Source organism: Cupressus sempervirens, chromosome 11 (genome assembly GCF_028749045.1).
Source record: "Cupressus sempervirens isolate cs-2001-9-10 chromosome 11, ASM2874904v1, whole genome shotgun sequence".
Classification (NCBI taxonomy): domain Eukaryota; kingdom Viridiplantae; phylum Streptophyta; class Pinopsida; order Cupressales; family Cupressaceae; genus Cupressus; species Cupressus sempervirens.
In genome coordinates, this window is record NC_143128.1 from 33132978 (window position 1) to 33150303 (window position 17326).

Here is a 17326-nt window from a genome sequence, read left to right on the forward strand (position 1 = left end):
GTAAAATAGGGAATCTCATGGATAAGATAGCCAATACATAAGGATAGCTCAAAATTGTCAAGATCAAAGAGGAAGAGGGAATAGATGTGTATATGAGCAATATTAGTATACTAATAGAAACAAAATTTAAATAAAGCTTCTACAAACTAAACAAAATTCATAAACTTCAAGATAGACTAAGATGAGCTCTCAATTGAGAATATGAGCCATTAATGGGCTCTCTCAATGAGAAGCTCTCTTGTTGAGTGGCTTTGTCTAAATAGATAGGATGTATGCTCAAGCTTATGCTTCAAAAAGGGCTTCAAATGGAGTTGGAATTTGGGTGTGAGTGTATGGTTTTGATGTAAAATGGCTTCTTAAAATGGCATTATGACTTTACTTTATTGATTGTGTTCTTTTGCAAAGGGGAAGGATCCAATTTATAGGCAAGAGGCTTGAGGGATTGAGAGCTAAGAGGCAAGGATGGGGAAAAGCTCATGGAGGGCTCAGATTGCATGAGAGGAGAGCACATGGATTGTGCTTCCTTATAGCCAATCAAAGAGTGACACATCTCACAGGGTGAGAGGATGGAAGAAAGGGGAAGGATGAGTCAACAAAGGAGGCTCAAGGGATAAAATCTTCATAAAGACCCTCATAATGGCTTGTAAGAGCAATGAAAGGGCTTGGAAGAGTCATTTATGGCCTAGTGGGCTTCATAAAATTTTATGGTTGGGATATTTTGAGGGAGATGAGAGGAATTTCGACTTGGGCTTGATTAGGAAGGTTTTAAGCTTGCTTAAGATTGTGCAAATGATTAGAGGATGGATTAGGATGGTTTAGGATTAGCTTAGGGATAGGCAAGTGGATGGCATTTAATGAGGGTGGGTGAAGGAGGAGATATTTGTTAACTTTGGCTTGGGTTAGTAAGTTGTAACCCATGTTTAGGGAATGTGACAAGGTTAGGAGGGGATTAGGATTAGATTTAAAGACATCTTCTAGAAGAGTCTAGACTTTGGATGAGGATAAAGACTTTCTAGAATAGTCTAGAACTTCCTAGGATGAGGATGAAGACTTTCTAGAAGAGTCTAGAACTTCTTAGGATGAGGATAAATTAGATTTTTAGGAAATAAATAAAGTTTTATTTATTTCAAGGGTTTGGGTTGAGGAGATATTTATTAAAACTTTTTTAATAAACATGAAGATTAATATTTAATCTTAATTAAATATTTTGAGGTGGGATTAGGGGTAGGAAATGATGGGATTAGCCTTTAATCAAAATTAAAGAAAGATTAGAAGATTTTGGAAGAGGTTAGTGGTCTTAAAGAAATTGGCCAAGTTTTGGGCAAAAAATAATTTTTTAATTTATTTTGGGTTTTTTGGTCAATTTATTAATTAAATAATTAATAAATAAGGAAATAATGTTTAAATAAGATTTAAACATTTTTGGGAGGGATTCCTTAATTAAATATTTTTAATTAAGATAAAGGGATTTAATGGCATAAAAATAAATTAATTAATTAAAAAAATAATTAATTAATAAATGATGATGTCATCAGGAATTTTTTCTAAAAATAAAAATACTTTATTTTCTAAAGGATTTAGGTGTCTACAAATGGATGATGGAAGAATTACACATGATGCATGTTTACCAGGTTTTCATCATGGTACTTATCCGAAGAGAAACAAGAAGTGGTTTTCACCATAGAATGAATTTATTTCTCTTTACTTTTTCTACCAAGGTGCCACAAATAATGGTTTTCACCAAGTCACAAATTTTATCTTCTTTTCTATTTTTTTATTATTTTTTAGAAATAGGTCCACCCTTTTCAAGTTAGATAGTGTTCCTATAAGAAAGATATGCTATGATAAGCCAAGACCATAGATAAGTATGCTCAATGATGTTGATAGGGTGAAGGAAGTGAGATGATAGTAGGATAAGAGTTCATTCCTTGGAAGGATTGTATGAGTATGGATAGTAGGTAAGTGTAGCTTAGAAAACATTGCATAAGGGTAGGTGACAAAGTGGGGAAGATCGACATTTACACGCACCTTGGAGGGTTTTTGAATGATGGAGGAATCATGGAGGAAATAGATCAAGGTTTAGATGTATGAGCTGGTAGGACAATGTTAGAAGAAGATTGAGTGGAATATTTGTAAGCTTTTGAGAAACATGTTTGGAAGAAAATGGAGTGGAAGCCTTTGGAATATTGAATGTCAACTTAGATTTATATTCAATATTAAAGTCTTTCAAGAGAGACTTTGGAATCCATATAGCTTTAGATTTTCCTTTGGATACTTTATAACACATTTCTTCAATAATGGGTTTAGGAACCCATATTCTCTTTGATTTCACTTTTTGAATAATGAACCTTTGTGGTATCTTCAATATGTTTTCGTTATGTCCATTCACATGTTGATTAGATGAGACATAATGATCTCTATTTTTTAATGTATTATTGTATTTCTTGTGTTGAACATTCAAATTGCTTCCAAAAGATTTGGGACTTATGGATGAATAAGGCTGATATGACTGGTTTAGATGGTTGAGTGGACGGTTATTTTCTAGGATGAATGTCTTGTTGATCTTGAGGTACATTAGGAGAGCTAGAAGTAGAAAGTGTAGGAGAAGGTTTGAAGACTTTAGATTAGATGGATAAGGACCAAGGATAGAATTAGGAAATGCAAAGGGATAGTGACTAGGGATTTCAACATCTTTAGAGTGAGTAGCATGACCAAAGTCATCAATAGACTCATGAGTACCTTTTATAGGAGAAAGACCTTTGATAGGAGTGTTTGAATCTTGAGCATAGTTTTGAAGTGGATATGGAGAAGTAGAACATGAGGGGACACTTTGATCTTGACATGTTTCTTTATATAGCATAGAAAGATCACTTTTCCCATAAGTTTCAGTAAGCTCAATGGAGGTAGTGGAAATGGTATCCTCATCATATGTAGAAAGTGGGTAACACACAGGATATAGAAAGGTGAAATTTTGGATGAGATGAAAAGGTGTTTGATCTTGATCTTTATTTATATATTTTTCTTTTTGAGAGTCATCTTGATATGGAGCACCTTCTAAGGACAAGGGAAAATGTGAGGTGTGCATGATAGAATCTTAAAGCAATAATGTAGGATTAGCTAAATTGGGCATAGTAATCATAGTATTGCATGGATGTTGAGGATCTTTAGTCTTAGTAGCATGGAAAAGGTTTGCAGACAAGTGAAGGTTAGCTTGATTTTCTTTTAGTTGTAGCCCTTGAGGGTATGCATGGTCTATATGGAAAGAATTAGGTTCTTTGTTTGGTGGAGGCATTTTGGAAAGCTTTAACACTTTTGGAGGTTCATTAGTGTTATAAGAAGTGAAGGTGTCAAGGAAATCATCACTTGACATAGGTTCATCAGCATGATCTTGTGACACATGAGTCATTAGAAGTATCAACAATCCCATCATAAATGAGATCTTGGATTTTATGTTTCGACACTATGGAATCTTTAGTTTTATGAAATTTTCTTCTGTGGAAGTGGTAATAATGATAATTTCTCCACCATGGAGGTTTGATTTTGGGTTCATAATGTCTAGAGTTGTCTAGTAATGTGATGGATTCATTATCAAGAAGTGTTTGCAAGATGTTATCATGAGAATCTTCCAATGGAGTAAAAGTTCTCTCAAAAATGTCTCCACGACAGTTTTGTTGTTTCTTAAGTGAATAGAATGCATCCATGTCTTCATCACTATCTTGGTCAAAGATAGATCCATAATGAAAGTTTGGCGTAGGCTCAAAGGAGGTATCGCTTGCTTGTTCTCTAAAGAGGTCTTTAGATCTAGAAGATGAAGATATTTGATGTCTTGGAGTAGAATATGTAGACCTTGAAGAAGATGACCCATGTGTATGTAAAGGTCTTAAGGGAGATTAATTTAAGAATGCAATATTCTTCTCTAACCTTTTCTCAAGTTTAGAATTGATTTGTATCATGTGCTTAGAGAGATGAAGGTAAGAAAGATTATTTGTCTCTTCTAGCTCTTTGTATTGAACATGTAGATCTTGAAACTCTTTAGTGGCATGGAGGATATCATGATCATCTAGATTTGGTTGAGGTTTGGTAGCACAAGGTTTGAATACCATAGTGGTAGATAGATAATAAAGCATGAAGGAGACTAGAGGAAGCTAATAAGGTGACACAAGATAACTTGATGTCCAAACTAGAGAGGTAGAGAGTTCACATGTCAAACAGAGGTAGAAATGAATGAGTGACTTGTCAAACAAATTGCCCAAGCAGGTTACAACACTAGTGACTCAAGTCAAGAGCTACAAAAAAATCCCAAATAGCAATGTAGATAAAGAAAGAGAGATGACAAGTGAACAAATTTAAGTGTAGTCAATAGATCAAGGAAACCATTTAGTGAAAGAAATTCTTAGTATGCATATCATAGACCATGAAGTTAGAAAATACCAATAGCTCTAAGACCAAAGAGCCATTTTAAGCATGTTCAAGCACTAGAGACATAGAAAATCAAAGTCAATTTATGAAACTCCCCTTAGCAAAAAATGCAAACAAATATTTGCACTTGATGTTTTGACTTGGTTGAAAAAGTTTGACAATAATTGATAATATCGCAAGCTTGATGTTCAAAAGAAAAAAATTTTCCAAGAAAGATAGTGACACATGGAGTAGTCTTCAAACAATCAAGCAAGGCACAAAGAAACCTTTCATGATACAAGTCAAAGGGGTCAACCTTTCTTGACAACTTTTCAAAATCTAACTCCTAACGGCTACAAGTCAGTGCCATTAGCTCCAAGTGGGTGGGTGAACCCTAGTGACACCCTTGTTCCAACCACGGAGACCCTCTATCATCCGTGGCCACCCCGTATCGAGGAGTCCCCAAGGTTATCCAAGTGCATTTTGAGGTCAATTTTCTGAGGGTCATAACTCAGAGCTCGTGAGGGCTATCGATAAACTATCAAATGCTACAGGACGTTGATGTTAAGGCCTAAAATAACCTATCACATTTTTGAGAGATCACATTTTGGTTGGATTCAGCACAGCGATCGTGTTGGATGCCAAAACTCGTAATGTGCCTCAGTTCATAGGTGCACCATAGCATAACTTTGAAATCGCTGATCTTGGCATCGAATCATCAGTGCCATTAGCTCCAAATGGGCGGGTGAACCCTAGTCACACCCTTGTTCCAGCCATGGAGACCATCCATTATTTGTGGCCACCCCGAACTGAGGAGTCTCCAAGGTGCTCTAAGTGCATTTTGAGGTTTATCTTTCAAGGGTCATACCTCAGAGCTCGTAAGGGCTATCAATGAACTGTCAAATGCTACAAGATGGTGATATTGAGGCCTAAAATAACCTATCTCATTTTTGAGAGATCACATTCCATTTGGATTCGGCACAGCGATCTTGCTCGATGCCAAAACTCGTTGTGTGCCTCAGTTCATAGGTGCATCACAGCGTAACTTTGAAACCGCTGATCTTGGCATCGAATCGTCAATGCCATTAGCTCCGGATGGGTGGGTGAACCCTAGTCACACCCTTGTTCCAGCCATGGAGACCATCCATCATTTGCGGCCACCCTGTACCGAGGAGTCTCCAAGGTGCTCTAAGTGCATTTTGAGATCGATCTTTTGAGGGTCATAACTCAGAGCTCGTGAGGGCTATCAATGAACTATCAAATGCTACAGGATGGTGATACTGAGGCCTAAAATAACCTATCTCATTTTTGAGAGGTCACATTCTGTTTGGATTCGGCATAGTGATCTTGCTCGATGCCAAAACTTGCAGTGTGCCTCAGTTCATAGGCACACCATAGCATAACTTTGAAACCGCTGATCTTGGCATCGAATCATCATTTCCATTAGCTTTGGATGGGTGGGTGAACCCTAGTCACACCCTTGTTCTGGCCACAGAGACCATCCATCATTTGCGTCCACCCCGTACCAAGTCTCTAAGGTGCTCTAAGTGCATTTTGAGGTCGATCTTTTGAGGGTCATAACTCAGAGCTCGTGAGGGCTATCAATGAACCATTAGAGGAGACAAGTTTGTAAGAAGTAGTGGCTTAGTGTTTTTGCTAAAATAAGTTAGTGGGAAGGCTTTATTAGAGGGTCTTGGCCAAACTAGTGGGGTGTTTGCCCACTCTCTAATTTTAGAGACAGTTAGGTTTTGGAGGGAGATTAGGGGAGCTCTACTACAACTATCCTTACCCTAGCTTGGACCAAGGTTGGTATCTCAAACTTGCTTCTTTTCCATTTCTTTCTTTTAGCATGGTTAAGCAAATATGCAAGTGTGGATTTTATCAATGGAGTATGCATTGCATTGCATTGTGGAGTAGCATTCATGTGAGTGCTTGAATGGTGTTCATTCCATGTAGATTAGTGTGAAACCATTGTGCATCTTTTTGTATTGTGTGGAGTATTGTGAGTATGCGGTTTGGATTTCCTCTATTTCCTTGTTGTATTATGGGTGTTGATATTGTGTTGTGAAAATGTGATGTGCTCTTCAAAATTTCTTATTTTATTTCTACTTGGTTTTGTTTTCTTATTTTGTGCTTGAGTGTTGTTATGGGTGTGGGACTTACACTCACTCTTGTGGGAAGGGAAGAGAAGTCTAGGGTGAAGGGCTTAAGTTGGGTTTGAAAAATGTATTGAGAAACTTGGAGTATGGGCTCCATTGTATGCCATAACCATTCATATCTTGTTGGGGGTGATAAGGAAAGTATGGTGTAGAAAGGAAGTTTGAGGAGTTATAGCTGATGGTAGTGGGTTTGGAGGAGGAAATGTGGAGGCCCTGAGAGGGCATTAACTTGTTGATTTATGATAGCCCCGAGAGGGCATGAAATTTGCTGAATTATGATAGCCCTAAGAGGGCATGAAATTTTTTTATTGTAGATATGGTTTGGTATGGCAAGTCTCCATTTTAGAACAGACCTTCACCCTATGTTTATGGTTCCATCTGTGAAGCCATTGTGAAATAGCCTTGGGGGGAAATTGTTCAAGTTTGAAATGTAATGTTTATGCATTGAAAGATTGTATGTGTATCCCAGTTTGAGCCTTATTCCCTAGCATGGGGGTGGTCTCTTTGAGGCCTATGGTTGGGTGGAAAGCACCCATGGTCCTTGTTATTTTGTTGTGTTGCATATGCAGATTTGTGTCCAAGGGAGCAATGGAAATGACTTGGAATGATCATCTTGCAGATTGATGTTGGATGAGAAAACTTGACATTGTGCCCTCATTTGTGAAGGAGGATTCACCAGCTTGTTCATGTTCTCAACGATCATTTTGGACAATGTTCATGCCACTCATTGTCCATATCTTTCAATGTGCATGTTCCTTATGATTTTTAAAAGTCCCTTATGTTGCCCCATTGTGATGGAAGGAGATTGTATCATTGTTACCTAATGTATGTGTAGAGGAAATAATTGATAAGGTTGTATATGCATGTTTCATTTGGATTTTATATTGTTATGAAAGCATTGGTATGAGTCACATATTTTCTTTGACATCATTGTTATCATTTGAAAATGTGAAAGAAAGTTTTCTCCTTGTGGTATTGTAAATGACTAGTTGATAGTAACAATCCATAGATGTTATGTGATACCATTGATTGTATAAATTTAGAACTTAGTAGATTTTTTAAAATCTTATTATGCACTCAATAATTTGGAAGGAAAATTTTTTGTTCATATCACATGCATGGATAACATTGATTTTAATTACCAAGCTTAATGCAATTCTAAGCAAGGAAATCATCAAATTAATTTCATGATATAACAAAATGAAGTTTGTTGTGAGAGAAGACATAATAAAATCTATGAGATACATTGTTGTAGGCATGCATTTTCCTCTCTGGAAAATGTATGGTAAAGGCAAATAAATCCCTTCCTTAATACAGAGCAATAAAATATTAAAGAATAATCCCAGATTCTAAACTGCTATCCAATAAAAATAATAATAATAATAGCATATAGAGACTAATGAGTTTCCTAGACTAATATATTTCCTAAGTGACAGAATGGTACACATTACAATCTTGTGACCTCTAAGTCACATCCAACACTCAAATAATAAATTAGTAATTAAATAAATAAAGGCATATTAGTGTGCATGTTAGAGAATATGACAAATTTAAATATTTAACTCAAAAATAAAATAAAAGCCAAGATTGATCTTGACTGCCCTTCTAGAGTAGCCCCCAACATTTCCTAAGCCATCATAATGCAAAAAATTTTCTCCACTCCCCAAGGCGTATTGTTAAATCTAACATTCATTTTGACATGTCATGTCAAAACTTTTATCCTTGAGCTTTCCTCCTTGAAAAGGGTTTTCATCCCCATTAATATACTTGGGTGCATAGGAGAAAGGGTTTATGTCACATCCTTGTCTTATGCACTAGTCGTCCCCTCCTTGCAGCAGTGGTCACGTGTTCCCAAGCATAGGTAGTTGACTTGAAATTAAGGGGGAGTGGGATAGCAATCCCAAGGGACTTGTACTTAGGAGAATGTCAAGTTGACATTTAATATGACTTGTTCACATTAGGATTGTTGATTGGAGGGATGGGAAAAATATGTCCTAAGGCTTGGATTAGTCAAAATTCTGCACATGACCCATGTGGGACCTTGTGGGGACCACATGAGGGAAGAAATGTGGCCTTGGTAAGAGTTAGGGAATGATGAGGATTTAAGATAGATAGGAGATTCACCTTTTAGATTTATTTTTATTTTTATCAGATAATTATTTAATCATTTCAAGTCTTGAATAGAGGATAATGACACTTAGTGTATTTGAGCTTAGTTTAAGGGTAATGGTTATATCAAGGGGCTCATTTAGAAACATGTAACAATTAAACCATATGGTAATGGAAAAGCTCAATATAGGAAAATAAATTAAATGAAATAAATAAGTTTACGAGAATGCATATATAATTGAACATGATGTTAAGTACGAAGGGTTTAATTAAATTAGTGTTAAGACTGTAAATTAGGATAGTTGGATGTAGATATAATAGGGCGAATATGAAGTAATTTGTCGGGATGATGGGATTGGAGAATCAAGGATGAGGATGGATGGTGGATTAAAATAATAACTCAAATCTAGTTTTATCTAGTCAATAAAGCACATTGATAGATAAGAGTTACTAGATAGAATTAAATGCATGGCAAACCTATTTAGATGTTGGATTTAATGTCAAGTGAATTTTATATTTGGCTTGAGGGAATGTTAGTTAGATAATGAATGTTGTGGATTCGATTGAAGATATTAGTAGAATATCAAAGTCGATAGAATATATATACCAATTTGAAAATGTAGTGTAGGAATAAAGCATTAGTTAGCTAGTATGTAATAAGGGTCATTAGGCATGTCATTAGAGGTAGCTTGTCAGCTCATGTACCCTATATATAATTAATGATAATATGATTCATGTACACCACATTTTACTATGTTAGTTGCATGAAATGATGAATACATATATGTCAGAACGACAAGTTATGTTATATACAAACCTTATGTATACGCTTGCACCTAATCCTTGCATAAACAATTCATCTAACAAATTTAATTTGACACACTCAATATGATGGTGTAGTAGGATGTGTTTAAATACTGAACGTGAATTATTATTGAGTTAAGTACTTTGAATTGGCCCTTAAACTTACTAAGAGTTCCTTATTTTATGTACTTACTAATTCGTACTATGAAACTACTTTGAATCTTAACATGCTTTGATAATAATAATATTGATAGTGAGAAAGTGAGCTTATGGTGAATAATTAGATGTAATAATGTAAAAAATAAATGTAATAGTATAGTAATTATAGTAATTAAAATAGTAAATGTAAAAGCATGGCAATGTAGCTAGATTAGTTAGTAGTTGATGAGCTAGATAGTTAATAATTTTCTTTTGTTAGAGTGAGTTTAATTTATGTATTGAAATAGTAATTTTTGTGTTTAGGAAATTGTAGTGAGTGCTAGTCTAGTGAGGAAGCAATGTTGATAGAATGCATAAGGATGACTAATTAGAGTAAAGAGGGAGAAAATGACTTAGTATTGGTCCAATCTTTGAGAGGACCTGTAACTAGTAAGATATGGATGCAAGCATATGATACATGTTTGGCACATTAAACAAATTGTTTATTCCATAAGTTGTGTATAGTATGTGTTGAATGATGGATACTATCAATACAAGTGGTCCCTTCTCCATCATGTAGACTTTGAAGCTACCTTTGGGGCATATCTTTTCTAATTTCAAATGGTTAGATCCGATATAGTGTGGTACATAAGTGCACATTCTCTTATTTGACTAAGGGTGCTCATGTGATGAGTACTAAATCTAAATTCTCTAGATACGTGTGTTTAATTGATTAAGGTTTACTACACTTCCACACCATATAGTAATTGTCACATTAATATATATTTTAATGATTAATGAATGTGTGTACATTGGTAATGAGGATAATAAGTAATTCTGCTCCCCTTCCCTTACATGCTAGAATTACGACCTAGTCCATATGATACAACTGACAGACCCTAATAGAATATTAGTATCAGAGGCTTGTTAGGATATGAATTACCTCACTAATTTATGAGTGTTGTATCTTGAACTTGCTCATTTGACTCGTGACACTAACTTGAACTAGACGGTCATCCAATCTATTTGAAAACCACCTACGACTAAAATGTTACAACCGGATGACACTATCCACATGAGTCTTGAACTCCTATTCAATGATAACCTTGTTTTACAATATGTAATTTCTTATGTGACTTCATAAGCTACAAAAAAAAAATTTAAAAATTAAAAATCATTGTGTTTTTACTAGTAAAATTTAGGGCATGACACATGATCCATGATAAATTGAACAATACTAGATACTAAACTAATATGTATATCATTGTGCACATAAATGACAAAAATATATATCAAAATACATGTATCCATAGAAAAAAATTTACACAAATATATATCAAAGATCATGTATCCATAGACAAAGTACTCAAATATATATATCAAAATACATAGATCCATATACAAAATGTTGCTAATCATGCCATCAGAATGTGTATAATATCAATGTTTCTATATACAATGTGGCATATGCCATCTCAAAATGTCTCATGATGAATCCTATGAAAACTATACTATCCTAGGGTGCTGGTGGATGATCAAAATTTAGCCTCTTCGCTGCACTAGGTGGATCAGATGCCTCCTACATAAAGAAAAAAGGAAAACCTAGAGTTAGACTACTAAATTTATATGATTCTGCGTATCTAACATTGAATTACTCAAATGCATAATGATCTTTTTTGTAATGGAGATTAATACTATAAAAATTTCATAATAAATACCTCTCTCGTCGACGTCCTGTGCCGGTCAGGAGTCCTCTCATATGCCCTCGGCAATGCTGGTACCTCTTTGATTGTGGGTTGTATATGTTCAAATACCTTTGTTAGCTGAATCTACAATTTAAATTATAACATTATAATGCATAGCATGCTAAATTTATAACATATTTAATCATGAATTCAAACTACAACTTACTATTGTAGGCTCCTCCTCAGGAGTGAGTGGCCATGTCATCAAATCTACATAACTGTCTCGTCAGACCTCATGTGCACTAGGAGTCTCCTATGAGATACAAAATAGTAGTTGTTAATATCACGGAAATCAGTTTTGAATTTATTTATGAAGATAAGGATAATAAAAAATAAATGATACTTATACATACAATGGGGCTCTCAGTGCGAATGGAAATCCCTGATGGTCTACGACACAAAATTTGTACAGGCTCATCACTAGTAGTGACGCCCTATATACAATAAAGAATGTAATTAAATGGGATTACCACAAACATTTTACAAAAATGCATTGATATTTAATCAAATAGAAAGTGCCTAATTACCTTTCCTTTGTTAGTGCATGCTAGCTCACCCTCCGCACTTTGTCCCTCTGGGACAGGTGCTACCTGCAAGATAAAAGAAAGATTAGCAACCATATATGCTACAATATCAAATAGAAAAAAAAATGCGAACACAACATAATGTACCGTAGATGTATCAAGGCCAAATGAAATGGCCAAGAGCATGGCATCATCAATTTGTCTAATCACATACATATAAAAGTCAATATGGCTTAAAAATTAAAATTACTCTATTATAAAAATTAACTTTAAATCACATATGTCATAACAAAAATATATATACATGTACCGACACCAAAGGAGTCCATGCCTTTGCATTCCCCTCCTCTCTTGCATCAGGGTCTGTAGCCTCTACGTGTGTGTCTGGTGTATCTTCGTCTAATACAAAATGATACTCAGGAAGATCACCTATGGGACCCAGGCAAATATTCTTGCACGTAATGCAAGTGTGAGGCACACAAACATGTGATGAGCTAGTCGATGATGAACTGGCACTAGCATCATCAACACGAGGAGGCAGGATTGACCTAGCCTGAGATATCATTAGGCTACTCAGCCTATGAATGGCTCTATTAGTCTAAGAGCTAGCCTCTATCATAATATCTGGATGCTGCACTCGAGGAGGAGTGGAGATATTAGGTGGGGGGACAAAAGTGCCAGCTTTCTTCCGCTGGGAAGAGGGTCTATCCTGAGGAGCTCCTAGTCCTAAGCCCATGTTGGGCTTCATGCTCCAATAGTTCACTTTAAGTTTCAACACAAATTCAGCATATAATTTTCTAAGGAAATAAAATGGTATGTCTAAATTTCCATGTGGAGGGATATCAAAGACCATCCACCAACAATCCCAAAAGATTTCACGTATGGTGCCATTTGTGCACCATTTAATCGATAGTTTGGATTTTTTTGGGTCAACTGGTAAACCCATTTTTGAGTTCTCAAAAAGGCTGGCCAAATTGTCTTTGTTTATGTTGAGGGCCGCAACCTCATCATAATCCAAACCATCATCAAACAAATCGTGCATTTGATCATGCCAATGAAGAGCGGCATTTTTTTGTTTTGTAAGGCTTTCAATGTTATCCACTATGGTGTTTAATGTGGATAACATAGGAGGCAATGCGGGTACATTATTATATGTTCTATGCAAACCTCTCAACTCAATGAGATTTTCATTTATCAAATCCTTGATTCAAGGAGGGTTTTGAGGGGGTAGAGGATCGTTTGGTGGACGGTTTTGTGGGGGTACTGGATCGTTTGGTGGGGGGGGGTTAAGAGGAATATTATTCCCTGCCTCAGTGTCATCATTCTGATCAGCGTTTCCTATTGAATTGCAAAATGTAATACATATTTTTTAAAAACTTTAATTTTAACCTTTTTTTCAAGAAAACCCTAGATTCAACTAAAACAAACAAAATCATGCTAAAATCTATTGAATTTAGATTAAAAATTAGTTTAAAAAGCAAAAAAAATTCGATATCCGATTTGGTATCTAATATCTGGTCACATGGTAATACTGGCCCCCGAAAAGTGAGAAATAAGGGCCCACGGGTCTGTTCTTTTTTTTAATGTATGCTACAGGTATCGGATATCCGATACTATATCGGATATCCAATATTGGATCGGATATTCGATCGCGCCCATATCTTATATTTTATATATAAGATATATAACATATTTTATATTTTATATATATTATAATATAAAATATTATATTATATTATTATATTATTATAATATAATATTATTATTATATTATATTATTATAATGTATTATATTATATTATATTATTATAGTATAATATTATACGATTATAATATAATAATATTATTATTATAATATTATAGTATTATTATTATTATTATTATATTATATTATATATTTAATAACAAAATTATATAATAATATTATATTTAATAATATTATATTATAATGTATTATACTGTTATAAGATAATGTTTTTATATTATTATAATATTATAATAATAATGTAATATAATTATCGGATATCTGATATATAATCATATATCCGATAATATCAAATATCTAATATTAAATCAGATATCCAATATGGCTCGGTCTTTCCTTCCAGGCTTGGTACCTAGATAGGTGAAAAAAAAGTCAGAGTGGATTTTGAAGCGCTTTTAGACGTGTTCAAACTCTATTTTTTTCACATCGCCACTTTTTGGCACACCATGAGCCTACACATACCCATAACAATCTCCCACTTGGAGACTGATCAAACTCCACAAAAGTAACCTCCCATTTGGAGACTAATTAAAAAATACTATAGCTTCCACTGGATTGTAAAACCATCCTGGACTTTGTTGTTCTTTTCTTCTATTTAGTCAAGAAGACCAATCAAAGCTAAAGAAGAATTTAACTTCTCCCTTATAACTACCTTTATAAACATATCGGTTCGATTATCATCTGTATGAATCTTTTCTAGCTTTAACTGATATCATCCAAAACTAACTAAATGAAATGGTACTGCAAATATATGTGATTTTTCCTTGAATGTAGATCAAAATTCTTCACAAGATGAATGAAACTCTGAAGTTATCTATAAGAAAATAATTTTCCCATTGTGCATGTCCCAATTATTCCATGAAGAATTGAAGCCATTTCATCTCTATGGCTACTTCTCTAGCAACAACATATTATGCCTCTATAGTGGATAAAACATTTACCTTTTGTAATCAAGAAATCTAGCTCATAGCTCTCTTGCCAACAATAAGTACATAACATGTTGTACTCCACCTGATATCAAGACCTCTTGCCAAATCTGAGTCAACATAGCCTTGCAAATCAGTAGTAGAGTCCTCAAAATGTAAGCATTTATTGGAGGTTCCTCTTAAATATATAAGAATCTACTTGACTACATTCCAATGCTCAATCTTGGGATGACTCATATACCTTCTAACCACTCCTATGACATGAGCAATATCTAACCTAGTACACACCATGGCATACATTAAGCTCCCTATAGTTGAAGCATAAGGTACCTTGGACATTTTATCCTCCTCTTTATGTGTCTTTGGACACATCTCCTTAGTCAAATGACCAAGAAAAGGTGTTCCAACACCTTTGGCATTCTCCATACATGAACATTGCAACACTTTCTCAATATAATTAGCTTGAGATAGAGATAATTTTATGTTCTTCCTATCCCTACAAATTTTCACACCAAGGATTTTTTTTGTGGTACTCAAATACTTCATATCAAATGAATGTGCTAATGTTGTTTCAATCCCTTTATGTGATTCATGTTACACCCAACTATAAGTGCATATCAAAAACATGTAAGCACAAAATAATATAGCTATCATCATCCAACGTCTTAAAATTAACACAATGGTCTAAATGACACTGAGTGTAACCATGTTCATTCACAAAACTATCAAACTTAAGATACCATTGTTGAGGTGCTTGCTTAAAGCCATATAAACTTTTCTTTAATATGCACACTAAATCCTCCTTACCTATGACCTCAAATTCCTTTGGATGCTCCATATATATTTCTCCATCCAAATTACCATGAAAAAAAGTTGTTTTAACTTTAATTTACTCCAAATGCAAATCTTCAATAGCCACAATACTTAAAATAATATGAATAGAAGTCATTTTAACAACTACAGAAAAGAACTCATCAAAATCAAGATCATTTTTCTATATAAATCTTTTAACTACTAACCTAGATTTAATATTTTCTTACTTTCATCCTCTTCTTTTAGCATGTAAACGCATTTATGCTGTAAAGCCCTTTTACCCATAGGCAACTTGTATAAATCACAAGTCTAATTTCTGAGAAAGGAGTCAATTTCTTCTACCATTGAAGACTCTAATGAATGTATATATCCACCTACATAGCTTCATCATAAAATTCAAATTAACCTACATCTGTTAGAGTGTGTGCACCAAGATGGTGTACAATTTAGTGGACACCACACAAAAAAATCCAAAAAACATTAATAACCCGATCAGGTTGTTTAAAATTTCAAAAAGTGGCCAGGCTTGCTTACCAAGTCTGGCCAAAATACATAAAATACAAAACCCAATCAGGTTTCAAGGACAAAAACCTCTTCAAAACCTAATTAGGTTATGCAAAAACTGATTGAGTTTTGAAGAAATAAAAGTAGGCTTTATTCTGAAAGCCATAACTTTTGCATCTGGAGTCTAATTGACTCCATTCAAAATGTGTTGGAAAGATATTAAAGAGCTCTACAAAATGATGTAGATAAATCAATCCTATGTCATAAATTTTTTATTTTCAATTAATTTGAATTAAGCATAGTCTGAAATATGTAGTCATTGTTTTCCAAATGCATAGCAATAGCTAAACATGAATGCTAACATATTTTTTATTTTCTCTCTCTCAAAATAAATACACACTCACTCAATAACTAAATAGCCCCTAATATATCTCTCTTAATAACTCCTAACCTCTCACATTCTTTAACTAACTCCTAACCTCTATCTTTCTAACTTTTTACTCTTAAGTTTTGTCTCTCTCTGAGTAATCCATAAGCCCCCCCTCTCTCTCTCCATCTTGTTTCCCACCCTCTCTCTCTCCATCCTATCCCATTCTCTCTCTCTCTCTCTCTCTCTCTCTCTCTCTCTCTCTCTCTCTCTGTCACTTTATCTCTCCCTCACTCTCTCCATCTCCCTCTCATTCTCTATTATCCTCTCCCCTCTCTCTCTCTCTCTCAATCACCTTTTTAACCCCTTATTCATCCTTCTCCGACCCATAATCCCTAATCCCCATCTCTCTCTCTCCCTAACCTATGATCCTTGAAGTGGGAATTACACATAAAGAGACAGGGGGGTTAGGGATTAGGGGTTATAGAGAGATGGGTAAGGGGTTAGAGAGAGTTTTGAGAGAGAGAGAGAGAGAGAGAGAGAGAGAGAGAGAGAGAGAGAGAGAGAGAGAGAGAGAGAGAGAGAGAGAGAGGGAGGGAGAGGGGGTAGGACACGAGAGAGTGAGAAAGAGGTGTGGAGAGTGAGAGTGAGAGTGAGAGATGAAGTGATGGAGATAAAGGGACATAGGAGGGAGGGAGGAAGAGAGGGACATAGGGGAGAGAGAGAGAGAGAGAAAGAGAGAGAGAGAGAGAGAGAGAGAGAGAGTTAGGTATTACTCGAAGAGAGACAATGCTTAAGGATAACAGGTTAGAGAGAGAGGTTAGGAGTTTGAAACTTCCCTTCCTTTGATTTTATATGATATTTCAAGTCTCTAATCAGATTTTCAAAATCAAACAACCAATATTTCAAAGATCCACCAATTTCTCAATAAACCCCAAATCGGCTATGCCCGAAATAGTGCCAAAAACGGACATTTAAAAAAAAATTCAGCAGCATAACAACCTACAAAATGAAATTTCTAGATCTGTATAACATTTACACAACAGCTCCCAAATGGAGGACAAAAACAATGCT